Source organism: Quercus lobata, chromosome 9, assembly GCF_001633185.2.
Source record: "Quercus lobata isolate SW786 chromosome 9, ValleyOak3.0 Primary Assembly, whole genome shotgun sequence".
NCBI lineage: Eukaryota > Viridiplantae > Streptophyta > Magnoliopsida > Fagales > Fagaceae > Quercus > Quercus lobata.
The window spans coordinates 25,657,233-25,677,119 of NC_044912.1; positions in this window are offsets into that span (position 1 = coordinate 25,657,233).

The window sequence follows — 19,887 nt, forward strand, 5'->3', positions numbered from 1 at the left end:
CAGTCTAACTTGTCCACATTTAAAGGGAAACCTTAGCTACATTTTTAAAGACTTTTGGAAGACTTGTGTGTTACTCTTTATGAGATCTGAGAGGTTTTGTACCTTCTAACTATACAAGTGTCTACTAGAGCAAGATCTTCAATCAAGTGGTGGTAGAACCCAGTTGCTGCCACAAAGATCAACAATTGAGGGTGATCTGAAACCTTTGAGTGAGATCTCAATCACTACAACAAAATGTATTTTCAGTGATGAAAAAATTCGTCACTAAAAGTCCAGTTTTTCGTCACTAAGGACCTTTAGTGACGAAATTAGACTTTTAGTGTCACTAAGGACCTTTAGTGACGAAATTAGACTTTTAGTAACGAAACTCATTTCGTCACTGTAGCCCCGTCACTAAAAGTCTTGGTGACGAAAAATTTCGTCACTAAAAGTTTGATTTGATTTAAAAAAAAAAAAAAAAAAAACCTTTTAGTGACGAAAACGTTTCGTCACTAAATGTTTTTCTCACTAAAAACACTATTCAGTGACGAAAATATTTCGTCACTAAAAACACTTTAGTTTACTAAATCATATTTAGTGACGAATAATTTCATCACTAAAACTATGTTCGGGTACATATAGTGACGAAAAAATTCGTCACTAAAACTATTTTTAAGAAAATGCAGGCACATATAGTGATGAAAATTTTCATCACTAAAACCATTTCTTACAAAATTTTGCTATATTTAGTGACGAAATTTTCGTCACTAAAACAATTTTTTGTTGCTATATTTGTGACGAAAAAATTCATCACTAAAACTTATTTTCTGTTTTTATTTTTTTCATGGTTTTGATATTAACCTGTAACCTGTCATTACATTATTAAAACCTCACATTTGAATAACACATTTATTTCAACAACACATTTATAAAAAAAGATCCATACATTCCACAAGTAAAAAATAAAACAAGTATCTAATTCAAACTCCTTCCATACAATAATTGTTTGCAATACATACAATTACTCTACCTAAACCCTATTTTAAAACTAACGGAAGATGTTCTCATATGTCTTCAAGTAATGCCAAAAGTAAATCCCCTAAAAGCCACCAATAAGAAATCTGCACAAATATAAAAACAATAATTTGTTAAAACCGTAAAGTAAAAATATTAACTATGTTATAAGAAATATTTCTAATAATTCATTAAGAGTAATCACACCAATAAATTAAAATCACAACTCCTAATGTATAAGTTGTAGAAAGCAAATAAAGTACTAACCAAAAAGTGTTTTAACTTGAAGTTGAACCACCTCCATAAGTAAGAGCATCATCATAACCCTTGCTCCTCAAAAAGTTAAGAATATTCTTTTGGACCTCATCTTGCTTAGTTTGTGCATCTTGGTCCTTAGCTCGCTCCTCTTGATCTCTAACTCTTGCCTCTTTGAGCTCAATTATCTCATTTTCTAACCATTGGATATATTCCACCGATGAATTAGAGGAGACGGTGGTTACTAGAGAAGAGGAAGGTCTCATGCCAAGTCCTTTTACAATACCGGACTTCTTCTTAAACACCAAGTTTGAGATCTCCTCTTGTGTAAGGGGAATAGCATTAGGATCTTGACAATGATCCGCTTGCACTTTGAGAATATTTTCCTATCATTTGAATGAGAGAAAGAAACAAACAATCACAACATTAATACTACATATGTTATAGCTTTACAAACATGATAGAGATGAAATGATACACATACATATGTTGCTTCATCTTCAGGGTGTATCCACATATTTGTATTTGGATTGAAATGAACATCTTTGAAGATTTTTGCCAATTCAGGAACTTGACCATCATTATTATTTGTCTAATTAATTAACATTCAAGTGTTAGATAAATATACTTAATTAATCACAACATGCAATATACTTAGGTTTAAAAAAATGAAAAAATACACTCCTCCTCATCAACCCTAACAGCAAGTGCCTTTGTCCCACATCTATGTTTGCCTTTAGTTTTATTCCTATTTTCAGAGTTCTTTCTTGATTTTTTCTAATAAAAAATATTTAAGATATTTATTAGATCATGAATAAAACAATATACATTTACTTCATCTAAATATTAATCTAATCAGTTGATAACATAATATAGTAAACATTGGATAATAATAATATACGCATAAATAATTTACCAGCCAATCCTCATTGGTCCATCTCCCATCAATGAGTTCAGTCCATTGCTTCTCCGTGGCATTCATTTGCGGGTGGCTTCTTGCATAGTCAGCACCATGAGATTGTTTAAGCTTTTTATAAGCCTGATGCAACTTGTGGGAGTTAGAACTCAATAATCTTCCACATTTTGTATTTAATGTTTTCGTTACCAAATTGGAATCTCCTTTTAGCTCAAACTGATCCTGTAAAATGAAGTGTATGTATTTTATAAAAATATTATTATATGAATTAGACGAGTTAGACGTTATCAATGTAAATTTACCACGATATTTTGAAGCACCACATCTTTAGTAGCAGCATTAACATTTTTCCAATTTTTCACATTGTAACTGGACAGAATACTTTGCACTTGTACGCCAACGTGATTGACAAGTTTGCACGCATTCTTCCCAACAGGAGCATCATACTCTGCAGCTATACGTATTGGCAGCTTACCACTTTTTTCAACAAGTGCCCGTACTGCTATACCACGTGTTGCTCTAAACATTATTAATGTTAAAAAATTATATATTTCATGTACATTATAGCTAAATTAAGTGAAGTATAATCTCAATAGTAAAAATAGAGTGCAGTTGTAATTAAGTATATTCTATATAATTACCAGTCATGCTAGTTAATGGGGTGCTTGTGTTGCAGTAAATTCAAGGAGAAAAAGAGTCCATGGATTCGATACTTGCATGTGGTTGAGTCAGTAAGTTAATATTGGAGATAGCAACAGATTTAGGGTTAAATATAATTGTAAAAACTTTAATTCTCTTATAGTGGATTTGCTTTACCTTGAGGATAGTTAGGTCAAATCCTTCCTAGATTTTTTAGCTGGGTCAAATCCTCCCTAGTTTTTACCTTGAAACGGTTCGTTTTATTAGTTTTCTTAAGTCATCATATCATGGTGTTATTTACTTTTCTGTTACTGTGCATGATATGATTTATTTTTGTTTAACCTAGATCTGAATAATTAACCTAAGTAATCACTTGGCTAATATATTAGGTTAAACAATCTAGTTTAAGGGGTCTAAATAGAACAAACAAGTGGTATCAGAGTAGGTTAGCTCTTGTTTTTAGGTATCTATACTTTGAGTTGATCCTTGACCCCTGTCGTCATGGAACATGGTCACTTTCTTGTGATCCCTCCCCACTTTGATGGAATAACTATGTTTATTGGAAGGTTAGGATGAAAACCTTCTTGAAATCTATTGATGAGAGAGTATGGATCTTTGTTGAAAATGGTTGGAAAAGACCAACCACTATTATTTGTGAATGGACTACTGCCCAAAAGGAACCAGCAAGCTTTAACAGTAAGGCTATGAATGTAATATTTACTGTTTCTATGGAAGAATTTAAGAGGATCTCAAATGTGGAGATTGCTCACACTACATGGAACATCTTGCAAACAGTGCATAAAGGCACTAAGGTAGTGAAAATTAATAAACTGCAACAGTTGACCTCTAGATTTGAAAGTATTAGAATGTTTGATGAAGAGTCTTTTGATGAATTTTATGCTAAGTTGAATGATATTGTCAATTCTACTTTTAATTTGGGTGAAGTTTATGATCAACCTAAAATTGTTAGGAAAATTCTTAGATTATTATCTGAGAACTTTAGACCAAATGTGACTGCCATAAGCCCATAACTGAAAGTAAAGATGTTGATTCCATTCCTGTAGATGAACTTGTAGGATCTCTTCAGTCATATAAATCTAACTTAACAAATCCAAATCTATGGCCTTGAAATCTATTGATGATGTTGATGATTGTGGATTTAATGATGAACTCTCATCTACTAAGATTGCTTATCTTGCCAAGAATTTTAGAATTTTTTTAGAAATAATAATAGAAGGGCAAGAAATAGAAACAATGTTGACCCTAAAAAAGCGAAGAAGAATGATACAACTAAAAATAACAATTATGAAAAATCTAAAGATAAAGTTTCTCAATCTTCTAATAATTCTTTAGGACAACAATGTTGGTTGTCAGGGGTATTGTCATCTACAATTTGAATGTCCAACATTTTTGAGATCTAAAAGAAAAGCTATGGCTGTCACTCTAAGTGATGATGAAGTTTTTGATAATGAGTCTGAAAGTGATCAAGAAGAAAACTTTATGGCTTTCACTGTTACTGCTGTAATAAGTGAAACTGAGACTAAGAACCATTCTGATGGGGAACTCTCTAAGAATGCTAACCTGCAAGAGGCTTATAACAAGCTTTGCATGATTACAGCAAGAGATGCCATAAGTGTTGATGTAGGGCTGAAAAAGATAAGCACCCTTGAACTAGAGAAGAAAAATTTGTTGTTGAAATTGTTTAGTGCCAATGAACTCTTAAATTCTGTTTAGACTGAGAACATATCTTTGCTTAAAAAGGGTAAAAGTTTAGAATTAGAATTATTTGTTGTTAGAGAACAACTAGATAGGTCTTCTACTTCTAAATTGGATGACATGCTAAATGTTCAAAAATTTGTTTATGATAAGACAGGTTTAGGGTTTGTTAAGAGTGGTTCTTCTTCTGTTGTTCATCCCCTAAAGTTTGTACCTGCTACATCTACTTCTGTTGTTCATATATCTTTGCCTGAAGTAAAAGTACATAAGGAAGAAGTTCTAGCTTCTAGAAGAACTAGGGTAGATCTAAGTGAGTCAAAACTTAAGAATCCCAATCAATCTGGAAGCAAGAAAAAACACAAACCTCAGTGGTTTTGTCATTTCTGTGGTGGAGCAAGGCATACTTGGCCAAATTGCTTTAAGTTGCACAAGGTTGTCAAAATCGGGGGATTCTACATAGGATCGTGAGAGGTAGGTGGGATCATGGGAGGTAGGTGGGATCGTGGATTGTAGGATCAGATCATGGATCGTAAGATCTTACATATTTTCAAATTTAAAGCAAAAAACAAATTGATTATGATTTTGTATGTTGAATAATCATGGAAATTTTGATTTTATCTATAAAAAAACAAATATTTACATTATGTGATGCAATTTGCATGTCACACATCGCTATGTCTATACTAACGAAAAAAATATAGTTATGCTTTGACCTAATGTATCTATAAAATTCAATAATTATTTAATTAGCAACCAAATACCAAAATATTTATCAACACACACAGAAATATTTTCCAAGTTCCAAGTTTAAAATCCAAAATAAGTTATTAAATGGAAACTAGCTAACTAAAATATGAAATCTAAAAGTAGGATGAATATTAAGTTGAAGTGAACATTTAATTATTCTCATTCTAGGTTTTTTAGAACCACCATCCTAAATCCTAATGATCATCATCCAGTTCATCATCTATGTAGACATTGTATATTTGTATATTAGAACTACAAAAGAGATCAAGATACAACTTCACACTCAATTGTTCTAGCTATACCATTCAGCAACAATTATAAAGCATGCTCAAAAAAATCAATCAATTAATATACAAATACAAGCATACTAATAGAATTATATATAAGAATATTAGAACATAAATTAGTATATTGATCAAAAAAATTTAACAATATTATAGCTTAAAAGGCAGCTAAGCCAATACAAATTCTTCATTTAGAAATGACAAAGCATTACTTCATTTTAATAACAAGTGAACTAGAAACTAGAAAATATTTGCTTAGGTTAAGACAATTATATATAAAAATAAAGAGTCATAGCATCACAACATAAAAAAATAAAAACCCTTAAAGCTTCATCAAAACCAAAAATATAAGCTATAAAAAAAAAAATCAAAAACTAATGTTTTGGTAGGATCCCATATGATCCTACAATCCTATACGATCCTACATACGATCCTACCATTTTTACGATCCTAGTATGATTCTAAATGTTTTGGTGAGGTGGGATAATAAAATCGTACGATCCATATCAGGATTTTGACAACCATGAAGCTGTATGCTTCAAAGCAAGCATTCAAACAAAAAGTGCCTATGCCAAAAGCGCAAGATCCTGTGGCACTGATCCATGAATTGGTAAAGGTTCTTAACATTTATGCCAATATTGGAGCTGAGATTAGGGCTAGTTCTAATAGAAACCCCAACGCCAAGTTTGTCTGGATGCAAAAGACTCAGTCTCAATGAGTCTGTCTGACATGGTCCTTGTGTTAATTCTTTCAATCTATTGTGACCAAAACTATATTTCATTAGGGTTTGCATTTGCATTACGTTCATGCATTTCATTTTAGGTTTGTTTTTGATGCTATTATGGTTTTTTTTTAAAATAATAATAAATAATAAAAAATCTAAAAAAATAAAAAAAAAATAAAAAGGTTTTTGTATTATACATCTTCAAGATGTGTAATTGAGGTTGGCCTATGAAACTTGCATTTCATGACTGTGTATCTTGTTTAGTTTTCATGAACTTTATTTTTTTGCACTTTGCTAGTTTGTGCTATGTAGTGCTTATATTGTGTGAGTTGTTTATGGTTTTTGAACACATGCTCTTGATTTTGAAGTCATATTCTTTTGATTGTAAGGATTAAAAAAATCCTAGGAGAAAGGCATAAATAACCATTTCACCACTGTTACTCGCTAATCATGAAAACTTGTGTGCAAATCATAAAAGCCATGCTCAGTAAGGTGTAGCACTTGCACAACAAGATAATTAAGGTGTTGCTTTCAAAGTAAATAAAAGAAACAAAAAGTGAAAAGAAAAATATGCTTCAAAAGAAAAAGAAAAAGAAAAATGCATGGTCGCAAGCGTGTTTTCTAAGAGATATGAGAGTTATATGATATAACTCTTTAGGTGATAGTCACTTTCAAACTTATGTGATTGATAATGTAGAAATTGTGCTTATTTTGCATCTACATATCACCTTTTGGGTAACTCATACACTTACTAGTTGCATACACCACAAGCAAGTCTTTGTTAAACCATGTACATGTGATTGTATGTTAACTTTTGTGGCCACCCAAGGTTTAACTTCATGATATGTTTAATACATTTTGGAAAGACTGCTTTTGTAAAACATTTGAAATTATGAACATTCATCTCATATCATAAAAACTGGTTTACAAATGTTTTTGCTGAAAATTTTCCAGGTTTTTCAAAATTTTTGATTCTTTAGGATTCGATCGATCGAACCTGTTTTTCGACCAATCAAAAAAAAAAAGAAAAATCCAGTTTTAAGGCTAAAACTCTCGGGTTATCTTGATTCCTCTCTGATTTCTCTCAATCAGTCGAATATGTTTTTAAATGATTTGTGATTCTTGTCTCAATTCCTCCTGACCGATCGAAACTCATTTTTTTTTAAACAAATAGGAATTAGATTAGATGTTCTTCATGTTTTTGCCTTCTTCTTCAATCCCTTTCTCGATCCCTTCTTACTTTTTTTTTTTTTTTTTTTTTGTCTTTTTCTGAGTCAAAGTTTCAAATGTTTTCTTCTTCAACATATGGTAAGACTCTTTTACCCCTTCTTTTTGATTAAATTACATGCATTCATGCATTTTTCATAAAAATTTTCAAAATTTTTGAATCAAAGAGATTTAGGGTTTTTGATGATTTTGAGTCATTTGATCCATTTTGTTGGATGGGTTTTTGTTCATGCATCATATAAACATGTTTCGCATGCTTTAATTTAAAAAATTTCATGATATCTTAAAAAATCTTGAAATTAGGGTTTATGTGTTCTTGAGAGAATTGGGGATTTTGTTCAATTGGGCTAAATTGATTATAATTGACTCTTGATATTGCTTAATTGAGTGATTATAACATGTGTTATACTTGTTGTGTTGTGCAATTGCTCAATATAAGAATTTTTGAAAATTAGGATTTTCAAAATTGGGGTTTTTGATAAATTTCTAATTTTCTTGGTCAATTTTCAAAATTGTCATGAAATTGAACTGTTTTAAAGCATTAGATCACGCGTTATTCGTGTACTAATGTCATGCATCATATAGTTTTTCAAAAATTACATGTTATTATGTCTCTAACTTCACCTAATGTAGTCTGCCCTTAGTTTTTGTTTGTCTTTTGTTTAATCTTTAAGACATGGCTCCTAAGGTTGGTAGGAAATTCAAAACCAAAGCAAATAGAAACACTGCTTCTTCTTCTTCTGCCTCTTCCTTGATTGATAGGGTTATGTTTCTTTTTGCTAAGACTGAGGAAGTGTATGAGACCTTAACTAAGTATATGTCTGTATGAGAGAGAGAGAGAGAGAGATTGTTTTAGATGAGTTAGATCCTTCCATATGTAGGAATCTAGTGTCTAGGAAATGAGTTTCTTTATGTGATGTGTCTGATCCTCCTACTGCTGCTTTGATTAGAGAGTTTTATTCTAATCTCTCTATTTATCATGAGGATTCAAGTGGTCATTATTTGACTTCTAGGATTAGAGGTACAGTTTAGGATTTCTAAACGTGTGGTTTCTAAAGCTCTAGGTATACCTTTAGTTCATAAACCCACATATCCATATACTGATTTTCCTCCTATAGATGATATCATGTCTTTGCTCTATGGTAGGTTAGTTTCTTGGGGATCTGAACCAAGAATAAACTCATTTGAGTTTATTGAGCTTAACTATCTTTATTTAAGGATATCATGCCATGACATCTATCCTATCTCTCTTGTTCATACTCTTCCTATAGATAGGTGTGCATTCCTTTATGCTCTCATCACTGATGGATCTATGTGTTTTCCTTGTCTTTACATCCAAACTATTGTTGATATTTATAAGAGTAAGTGTAAAGCACAAAAGTTGTTCTTTCCATTGTATATATATAGGGTCTTGAAATTTCTAGGGTTATCAGGTTTTCCTCTAGAATTAGGTCATATCACTACCCCTATAGGAGTCACTTTTCTTAGATAGCGACAGGCTCAGATGAAGAGTGTTGAACCAAACATTGAGGCTTCAAAGAGATCAAGAGGTGAAGCTTCTACTACAGCTCCTGCCTCTGGTGCTATGCCTGTTGCTGAGGAGATACATGTGGATCCTTCTGGTGATGATGATGCTGTTGACCCTACAGTTATCCCTCCTCTCTCACTCCATGCCATGATGGAGTCCTTTATGACTACTCAAACAACTCATGGACAGCTTCTTGATGAGTTACTTATTGAGGTGGCTGCCTTGAGAGCTGATTTTGTTGAGTATAGGAGTGTTTTTCCACCTCCTTCGCCCTCTGATGCTTGATGGTTGCCTTTGGCAGTTCATAAAAAAAGGGGGAGTAGGTATTAGGGCTTTGAGAGTTCTTGTATTTAGGGGGAGTAGAGAGTTTTTGTACTTAAGGGGAGTTGTTTTTGAGCTAATGATATATATTTTTTCTTTATTTTCATGTATATTTGTTTTATATTTGTTTAGTGTTATCGTTCTTGTTTCACAAACATTGATGGTTCATTGACTATGATAGTATATTTGATGATTATTCATTTGATATTCTGTTGGGATAAGAGAATTTATATTATTCTGTTGTTTACTATTCTCTTTGCTTCTCTTAATTGAAGAAATAATTGGAAAATAAAACAGCAAGTACAAAAATGAGTAATAAACCCCAGTAGAGATTGGTACAATTCAATTCAACACTTTGTTCATTCGGGTTTGATTGTGTCATAGATCTATAATTCGAATTAGATTTGTCGTTGTATGAATTGCATTGCAAATATTGACCCCAAAAAAGAAACGATAGGTACAGCTAATCCATGAACAGCCAACCATCGCACTGTAAAAATGGGATAGGTTCTATCTATGGTCATTGGGGCCTCCTAAAAAGATCTACTAAATTCATCGAGTTGTTCCAAAGGATCAAAACGGCTAGTTATTAATGGAATTCCTTGTCAACTCTCATCTTTTAAGCTTTGTGAATTCAAGTTCAGTCTTTATTTATTGGATTTCTACTATATTTTCCACACATGCGTTTATGGTTTATTTTCAGTGTTTCAGGAATTTACAAGTTAATTCTTTCAACAGCTGTTGTCTATACTAGCAACTAATAGTTAGTAGTTGTGTTAGAATTATATTAGGGAAATACTTTGTATTTGGGCTGGTGTTTGATTTGAGCAATTCATTTTGTATGTGTGTTTTGTCATGGATTGCCAAAAGGGGGAGATTGTTAGGTTCTAAAGATTTAGGATTAAATGTATAGAATCATATTTTGTATGTGTTGACAAACCGAGAACAAAACATGTCTAGTCTATGTGTTAAACAATGCTCAAAGGTGTATGTTTCAAGCTTCAAGTTCGAGTTGATTGCAGAAAAGAGGAGTCAGAATCTACCAATCTCAATCGATCGAGAATTAGGCCCGATTGATCGAGAATCGCAAAAAAAGAATTTTTGCAGAATTTTAAATTAGGCCTAAGCCCACAAAAACGTTTAGGTTATGTTTGGTAACAGTTTTTGTTTTCTATTTTCAAAAACTTATTTTTGGGAATATAAAGAAAAAATAATTTTCTTGTATTTTTGAAATCAAAAATATATTTGGTTAGTTGAAATTAATAAAGATAATTTTTTGAAGAAAAAAATAGAAAATACTAAAATATGTTGTTATTAGGATTTGAACTCTAATGCTAACTTATTAAATGAGATAGCTTCATTAAATTAAACGTGTATTTTCATTGACTTTTGAAAAAAAGAAACTGAAAACTTTTTATATGTTTTCAGTTTCCTTCACAAACTAAGTTTTGAGAACAGCTTTTGTTTTCTGTCCATTTTGAGTTGTCAAACAAGTTTTTTTTTAGTCTCAAAAATAGAAAATTGTTTTTGGAAACAAAAAATAAGGAGAAAAATAGTTATCAAACATACCTTTAGGTTTTTAATCTAACTTGTCCACATATAAAAGGGAAACCCTAATTATGTTTTTTAAGACTTTTGGAAGACTTTTGTGTTACTCTTTGTAAGATCTAAGAGGTTTTGGACCTTCTAACTACACAAGCGTCTATTGGAGCAAGATCTACAATCAAGCAGTGGTAGAACCTAGTTGCTGCTACAAAGATCAACAGCTGAAGGTGATCTGAAACCTTTGAGTGAGATCTTAAAGTCACAAGCATGGGTGCTTGTGTTGTAGTAAATCCAAGGAGAGAAGGAGTCCATAGATTTGGAGCTTGCACATGGTCGTGTCAGTAAGTTACTATTGGTGGTAACGATAGATTTAGGTTAAATCTAATTGTAAAAACTTCAATTCTCTTATAGTAGATTTGCTTTACGTTGAGGATAGTTAGGTTAAATCTTCCTCAGGTTTTTACCTTGAAACGGTTCTTTTCATCAGTTTTCCTAGGTCATCATATCGTGGTGTTATTTACTTTTCCGTTGTTTTGCATGATATGATTTATTATTGTTTAACCTAGATTTGAATAATTAGTCTAAGTAATTACTTGGTTAATATATTAGATTAAACAATCTAGTTTAAGGGGTCTAAACAAAACAAACATCATTTTAATTTTGAGTTAGATAATTTTATGAATTTGTGATGGCTTTGATTATTATGATAAATTTCTTAAGAGAATGAGAAATCTGAAATTCATCAAAATAATAAATTTAAATCTAAAAAAGTTCAATTGTAAAGAATAAAATCTAGAAAAACATATATAACCTACTTTGGCACAAATTAGGTGAATATAACCTGTTTAAAAAATAACAACATTAAAGAAACGCTCCCAAAATATGCAAATAAAGAGTAATTGATATAGAAAGAGTAAATAGAAATATAAATTTGTAGAGACAGAGACCAAATTAAAAAAAAAAAATCCTGAAAAAATTGTTGCACTTGGAGAGAGAGAGAGAGAGAGTCAATGAACATAAATGGTGATGCTTAAATGCAATCAAGAAAAAGAAAAATGTTGAGTGTTGGAATACCTTTGTAAGTAATTGAATCTACTTCTTCTAAAGACATCTAATTTAAATATATTATCTTCAAAAAATTTCAGAGCTCAAACTATACATTATATCGCATATTCACATGCCTCGCGCAGATCTGGACTAGTGTATAGTATACACACACGCACAAGACAATTTGGAAAATAAAAAAGTCAAATCATATGAATTTATTATATTAAGTATATATGTTAGGGGTTTCTACGCATAAATAAGGCATTTTCCTATCATTCTCCCACATGAATAAGACTAAGACTTCGTATGGATGAGCTTATTTTTTCTTGATCAAGGGAGAATGTATAACGTTTTAATGTAGTGATTTTTTTTAATTCTGATTATACTTTCATATAATAAACTAATTATGGTAAATAAGTTGATGAAAATAAATTAATTCTAAAAATCTCATGTTTAGTGGTTTAGTAATGAATAGAAAGGAAAAAGGAAGAGAGAAAGTAAAAAAAATTGCAAAGATAAATAGAGAAACAAAATAGCAAGTTTTTCCATTAATTAAAAAAAAAAAAAAAAAAAAAAAAAAAAAGAAGAAGAAGAAGGAAAGTTTACCAAGAGTCAAAGACTTTGTTTTTTTAATACATGAAAGCAATTGATGAATCCAAATTATGAATTCTCAACAATCTTCGTGCATGCATGAGAACCAGTTTCTAGGAACGTGAAGATACTTTGGCTAGCTTTAATAACTGATCAAATTCTTCAGTTTTGCATGCAAGCATGATGGGACCTTCTATTTTTGCTTCAAGCTCATCTTCTTGTGACTGCACAAACAATTCTTGGAATGCTGGTAATGATAGATACTTCACTGGAACTTCGTACCTCTTCCTCTCTTCTCCCACGTACATACCTATATGACCTTTTAGAACTTTGCGGGTCTTGGAGCTTTCAGTAGAGTCAATTCGATTGTACGAGTTCTTTGAATGACTGAATAAACCTAGTTTTTCATGAGCATGCTGATTTTCTTACGAGCAAGGGTTGTGAAATACATTATTGTTCCTTGGTTAAGAGATAGAGAAGACCAAGGAAGAATGTCCTATATATATAGCTAGCAGTGACATTAAAAATCACAAATATACATTGATTTGTGAAACAAGTTCTCCTCCCACGATTTGACCATAACAGTCATGTCACGAATGCTTGAGAATGCCTGGCATGATACATGGAAAAAAAGAAAAAAAAAAAAGCAACCTAACTCATTCAAATGGTTTGGGGTGTTTGGTACATGCATTTAAAAACTGAAAATTGTTGTTTGAAAATAAATGTGAAAATACGTGTGAGTGAAAAAGTGTGTGGAAATACGTGTAAAGTTGTTTAAAAACTGAAAATTATTGTTTGAAAACATGTACCAAACACTTATTTCTGAAAATGGGTTACAAGACTTTTTGCCCTTTTTTTTTCAGTTTTCCTATCATTTTTTACTATTTTCTAAGATATATAGGTCATGTTTGGTATATCATTTTAAACATATGTTTTCAGTTTTTAAACAATATTATACGTATTTTTACACATTTTTTCATCCACATGTATTTAAAATTAAAAAAAAAAAAAAAAAAAAAAACTGAAATTTTTTGTTTAAACATACGTGCCAAATACCCCCATAATGTTTGCCTTGCGCTACACTCATTTAATTACCTCTATGACTCTTCACAGCAGCAGAAGATATAAATGACAAGAAATCCATCTAAATCAACATTCAGTGGGTCAGTTGTTAAATTTTATATTGTCAGAAATGCATGGTTAGAAACTTTGAATTTTAACAGCTGATGAGTGGACTAATGTAAAAAAAAAAGGTTTCTAAGTGATAAAAATTGTGCTTGCAAATCAGGGACGGAGCCAGAGGGGGGCGAGGGGGGCACCTGCCCCCTCTGACTCCTAAAACATCCTTGCATATGTAGTTTATATTCTAGTTAGTCCCTGAGACATTGAGAAAAAAAGAAAAAGAAAAAAAAAAGACACCCACTTGAAAGTGACCCAAGAAAAAGAAAGAAAAAGTTATTCTCAAAGACCAAACCATATAATCTTTTCACCATTTCACTATTATCATAAGCAGTTTTTGTTTGTTTTGCACCTATTTCACTACTTTTTCTTTTTTATTTAATATTTTTATTTTCACCATTTTCACTGTGATACATTTCATAGCATTTTATTATTAAGTGATGCTAGAGATATTACAAATTTTACTGCTTATATCTTACAAATTAGCATCTCATCAATCACAAAAAATAATTTCAAACATATATTCATTATATTGTTTAAGTAACACTACTCACATTTTTACCACATCAATTTGTAAAATTTGTTGTAGCTATGACTATGAATTGGTTATTTTTGTTTATTTATTTTAATACTACGAAATATATTCATATTTTCTTACCATTGTTTTGTTATTATTATTGATTAATATTTTTTAGATTATTTTTACTTTTAATATTGTTTTTTTAATTTTGCCCCCTCTAGACTAAAATCCTTGCTCTGCTACTGTTGCAAATTAAAGCATGGGTAATACTTTGAAACTAAAAAAGTTTACAAATTTTTTTTTACCTATAATAAGGTAGAGTTTGGATAGCGTTTGCGTTGCTTTTCTGTAAGTTTTGTACACTGTTCATAGAACTTACAAGTACTTTTTTAATAAAAGCAACTTTAAAATTAGGTCCCACAGCACTACTCACACATTTAAAAACTATTTTACTACAATATTTTTCAATTTTCAATTTTTAATAATAAACAATATCCAAACATGCCCTAAATTATAATTCAAATAACATCACTTTCATCTGATCAATTGCGTCATTGGCACACTACTACTATTAATAAAAAAACAAATTGTGTCTTTTACGTTTAAACCTATTGTCCTGAATTACCTGAAGGTAACTTCACCAAATCGTATTTTACCTAACTTTTACTAAACTATCCAACTAATTTATCCTCTGTTGTAAGCCTAAGAGCCATCCACCTGTCCTCAATCCTCATCACATTTTCAGGGTTTGAGTGTTGCTAGGGCAACTAATAATTGTATTATATTAGCCTTATAAATTAATATATCAATTTTTAAACATATTTAAAAAAAAAGTAAATAAAAAATTTGTTTAATATGTGATTGATGTGATACCAATTATAATAGCTGTCATGTTATTTGTAAGAAAATTCTAGAAGTATTATAAGTTTTACTGCATGAAGTTTACAAACTAATATGGTAATAAATTTAATTGGTAGATTTCAACTATCTTATAACTATGATTTTGAATAATTCACTTTTCTAATTGGCGAAGTAAAACTTGTAGTACCTGTAGGCTATAATACTACTCTTTTTTGTAAGTATCATATATTATATAATAAAAGTTGAACTTAGAAGTTGTGATACAGCAAGTAAATATTCTATTTAATTACCTAGTGGTTGCACCAAATTTCAACATTTTTTTGGTTAGAAACAGTAGCTTAATTCCTTATCAATTCTTTAAATGCACATAATCTTAAAAAAAAAAAAAAAAAATTGTTATCTCATATTTCCTGCAAGATATTGTTTAAAAAATTATAAACACTTTCTTATTAAAGGTAATGATTATGGTAACTTAATTCTTTTTCTTCTTCTTTTACTTCACTTTTCTTATTAAATATATTCATTGTTATTCATGATAGTACAGTTGAGGATTTAAAATTAAAAAAAAAAAAAAAAAATTGGTCGGATTTATTTGAAGGATAATTTTGATGAATATTACAAAGAATTAGATAAATCACCTCACAAACCTTTTTAAGTGAATGAAATCATCCCAGCAAAAGAAAACACTAATTAATTAGAGGCATAATTTGTTTGTCTAAAATCACATGTTTATACTATATAATGAAACTTGGGTTTTAAAAGTCGTGATTATGTTAAGAGGCTTTCTTCTCCATGTGAAAAATGTCTACACTCTCATTAATTATTACGATGATTTATTTTTGTTGATAACATTAAGATGGGTAAAATTATAGTACCAATTGTTTACTCTAATTAAAACTATATTATCTAATTTCCAATAAATTAAAATTTCTACTTCCACTGAAGTTCTATTCCCAAAACTTTTCATATAATCTAAAATAAGATTCTAATATAGTAAAATTTACATATTATATTGTGTGGTTTTGTTATGTGACTCGTTCATTATTAAGATATTAATTTACTTTTGGTAAAATTCTATTAAAATGTCAAGTGACTCACTAATTATTAATATGATTTCAATTTATTTACTTCAAGTTGTGCATTGCACGGCGCCTGGTGGCATAACACTAGTTTTATAATAATAAAATTGAGAGGATAAAACTCATCTTTCTCTCTTTGACTCTCTCTCTTAGCCCAATTGAAGCCCTGGTTTGAGTGACAGACAAACCTTCGGCAATAGTTAATTTAGTCGGATTCTTGTGAATATAAACAAGGACCATGCCAAATAATTTAAACGAAAGTTCAAATCTGGAGAGCGAGTTGAATTAGATTGCGTTACTATTGAATTTAAAATTAATGAGGAAGAACCATTCCGCTCATCGTGTGAGAGACATGAGTGTGACGAAATATGATGCAGGAATGGAAAATCTTCTATTTTAATCTTTGTCTACAATAGCAACATCTCACTTGTCAAACATTGTACATGTCACTACCAAAACGCAAGACTTGGCAAGTAGTATCTAAGACTGAGAAAACTCATACTCATACTCATACTTAGGAAGTAGAAAAAGGAGTACTACAGAGTCATCCACAAACAACACAACAATGCAGGGCCACAACCAAAACGTTCACTCCTAAGTGTTACATCTATCAATACTTATAATATCAGAATATTGTTTGAATGTGCTTTGGCTTCCACACTTGAATGTTGGGAAAATGATTTCATTAAATAGACAAAACAGTTACACTTGTTAAGGTATTTAGACAGACTACAATGAGTTCAAAATATGAGTTATAGATGATGTGAGAATTTGTGAAAGAAAACTCTGATTATATCATATTATATTATATTATATTATATATAATAAAAGTTGGGTTTAGACGCTGTGGTTGCGCCAAGTGGCTTCACCAAATTGCAGAAATTTTAATAAAATTTTAGATTTTAAGAATAAATATATACATATTTTTTGGATAAATATGACAAATCAAGTAATGAAAGAAAGTAGTATTTCATTTACAACTATAATAGTTGTGTCTATCTAAAATGTTATCAGCAAAGTCTAATATCAATAAAATAAAATTACCTAAGGATAGAATTTAAATAAAAAAGAGAGATAAATAAAAGTTGGGTTTAAACGCCGTGGTTGCACCAAGTGACTTCATCAAATTGCATAAATTTTAATAAAATTTTAGATTTTAAAAATAGATATATACATATTTTTTGGATAAATATGACAAATCAAGTAATGAAAGAAAGTAGTATTTCACTTACAACATTAATAGTTGTGTCTATCTAAAATGTTATCAACAAAGTCTAAAATCAATAAAATAAAATTTCCTAAGGATAGAATTTAAATAAAAAAAGAGAGATAAAAAAATGTAAAAGAAAAAAAAATCAAATTTGCATTTTTTTTCATACGTCTCTTTAAAAAACGTAAAAGGAAAAAAAAAGATAAACTTGCATACTAAGCTACCGCAGCTGAGCACATAATCAATTGGCAAGAGAATTAACGAAACGAAGGATTCAAGTTTATCAATTATTGCTGATCCTAAGGGTCAACCATCTGGTACAGCCAAGCCTAAAATCATAGGCCCCAACATGTAATGTAGCCTAGTGATCTCACCAAGGAGGGAACACGTCATCTTTTTTTTTTTTTTGGGTGATAAATTTGCTTCTTATGTCATATTTTCCTAATAATAAAGTAAAAAAAAAAAAAAAAAGTATTTGACTTTGACTTAAACTACTTCTTTTTGTTCATATCATCTTCTTCACAACTTAAAATTCTCACTATATATACACAGAGTTTTTTGGTGTTTCATTATTTCTACTACGTATTTTATAATTATTTGCTATATTCTTCCTTTCTCCCCTCTGCCCTACCTGCAACCTTGCATGTAATTTTTTTTTCTTTCATCAAATTGAATAGATTTTGTGTATTTGTTGCCTTTTTATTATATATAATATGATTTTTATCAACAAGTTTTATAGATAGGCTAAAATTATATATTTGATCGCACTTTTTAGTATTTTCTCTTAAAAGTCAATATAGCAAGCAATATATTTGTATTTTTTAATTTCTTATTACATGATTATTTGTTGTTGACATCAATATTTTATAGTGGATTTAATTTGTTATGCCTTTTGTTTGGTGCTTCATTCTATGTAATCTATATTCTTTAATTAAAAGCAAAATTTGCTGTCAAACATGAAATTGGATATGAGAGAATCCATCCATCCAAAATTCTATGTAAGTTTATCTTTACTTTACTCCCTTTTTTTTTTAAGCTCAAAAATTTGGATATTTTTTCATTAATGAATTGAGGTTTTGGCTTAATTTTGTTTTCAACCGTTTCAATTATTGAATTCATTATTTTTTCATGTGTAATATTAATATTTGTGTTTTTTTATGATGAAAAAAAATAATATATGTTTTCTTAAAGGCTAAAATACAATACAATTACAAACGTTACTTTAAGTTAGGATGTTATATTTATTTATTAGTAAGTTAGAATGTTACATTAAGTTAGAGTATTATATTTTTATTTATTATTAATTTAGAATGTTATATATGGATACATATGCTGGTTTAGGGTTGATATAGCTTATAACCATTTGAATGAAATCATCACTAAAACAAATGATTCAAATATCAAAATAAGAAATAAAAATTAAATTTCTTTTTAGTGTACAAGTACAATTTATTTTTTAATATTAAATTTTGAATTAATTCTTTTTTCATTTTATTTGTTATTAAATTTAATTATATTATCAAAATATTTTTTATTAAGCCATGCATCATACGGGTATAATACTAGTATATATATATTTTGAGAATAATAAGTATTTTTTAACACACACACGAGGATAGGGGAGAAGATTTTTTAAAGAAACTTAAAGTAGTATATATCCAAAAGGATCTAAAACTCTGATTATATTAATTAGGAAATGATTGAACAAGAGTTTCTATTAATTAGGAAACTATTGTACAAGAGCTATTTTATACTAGTGTTGATACAAAGGCTGAAGCAAAAACTAACTCCTAACTCCACATTATACGCTCCCTCAAAAAAAAAAAAAAAAAAAAAAAAAAACTCCACATTATACGGATCTAAGCGGCATAACCAACCAAATCATTACACATGTACATGTATAAATAACTACTAAACTACAGAAATGAACTGATCCTTAACTACAAGTCGCACAAGCTGTTCTGGACTGAAGGACTGTCGTATTGCTATAACTGATGCAATCCTTCCGCTCCTCTGTTTTGGACCCCTGCCTCTCTGCCTGAAGGTTTGTCTCTCTACATTTCAGTACTTGTTCATCTTAGCTTGCAACATTAGACTTGCCCTTCTGATAGATGAGGTGTGAGAAGTTCCTATAATTTTGCTAACTTTGAAGTTTGAACTGATCTAAATCCTCTTTGGTGTTGTATTTCATTCAGTTAGCTTGGGCTTATTTGATAGCTATGCTTCAATTACCCCCCTCCCTTCCGGCACAAGCTCAACAGGCTAGGGGTAGACAGATGTTGAAGTTGGACTACGTGGAGCTTAGTTTTTGTTCGATGTAGTTTGTGATCTAACCCAACATGGAGCCGAATGTTTGCTGTATTTATGTACTATACTAGTATGTAACCCGTGCTACCGCACGGGAATGAATATATTATTAACCATGAGTTTATTTATGTTTAAAGGTTTTTTCTTATACGGAGAAATATTTACAATATACAATCAAAATTACTTTGAAAATTTAAA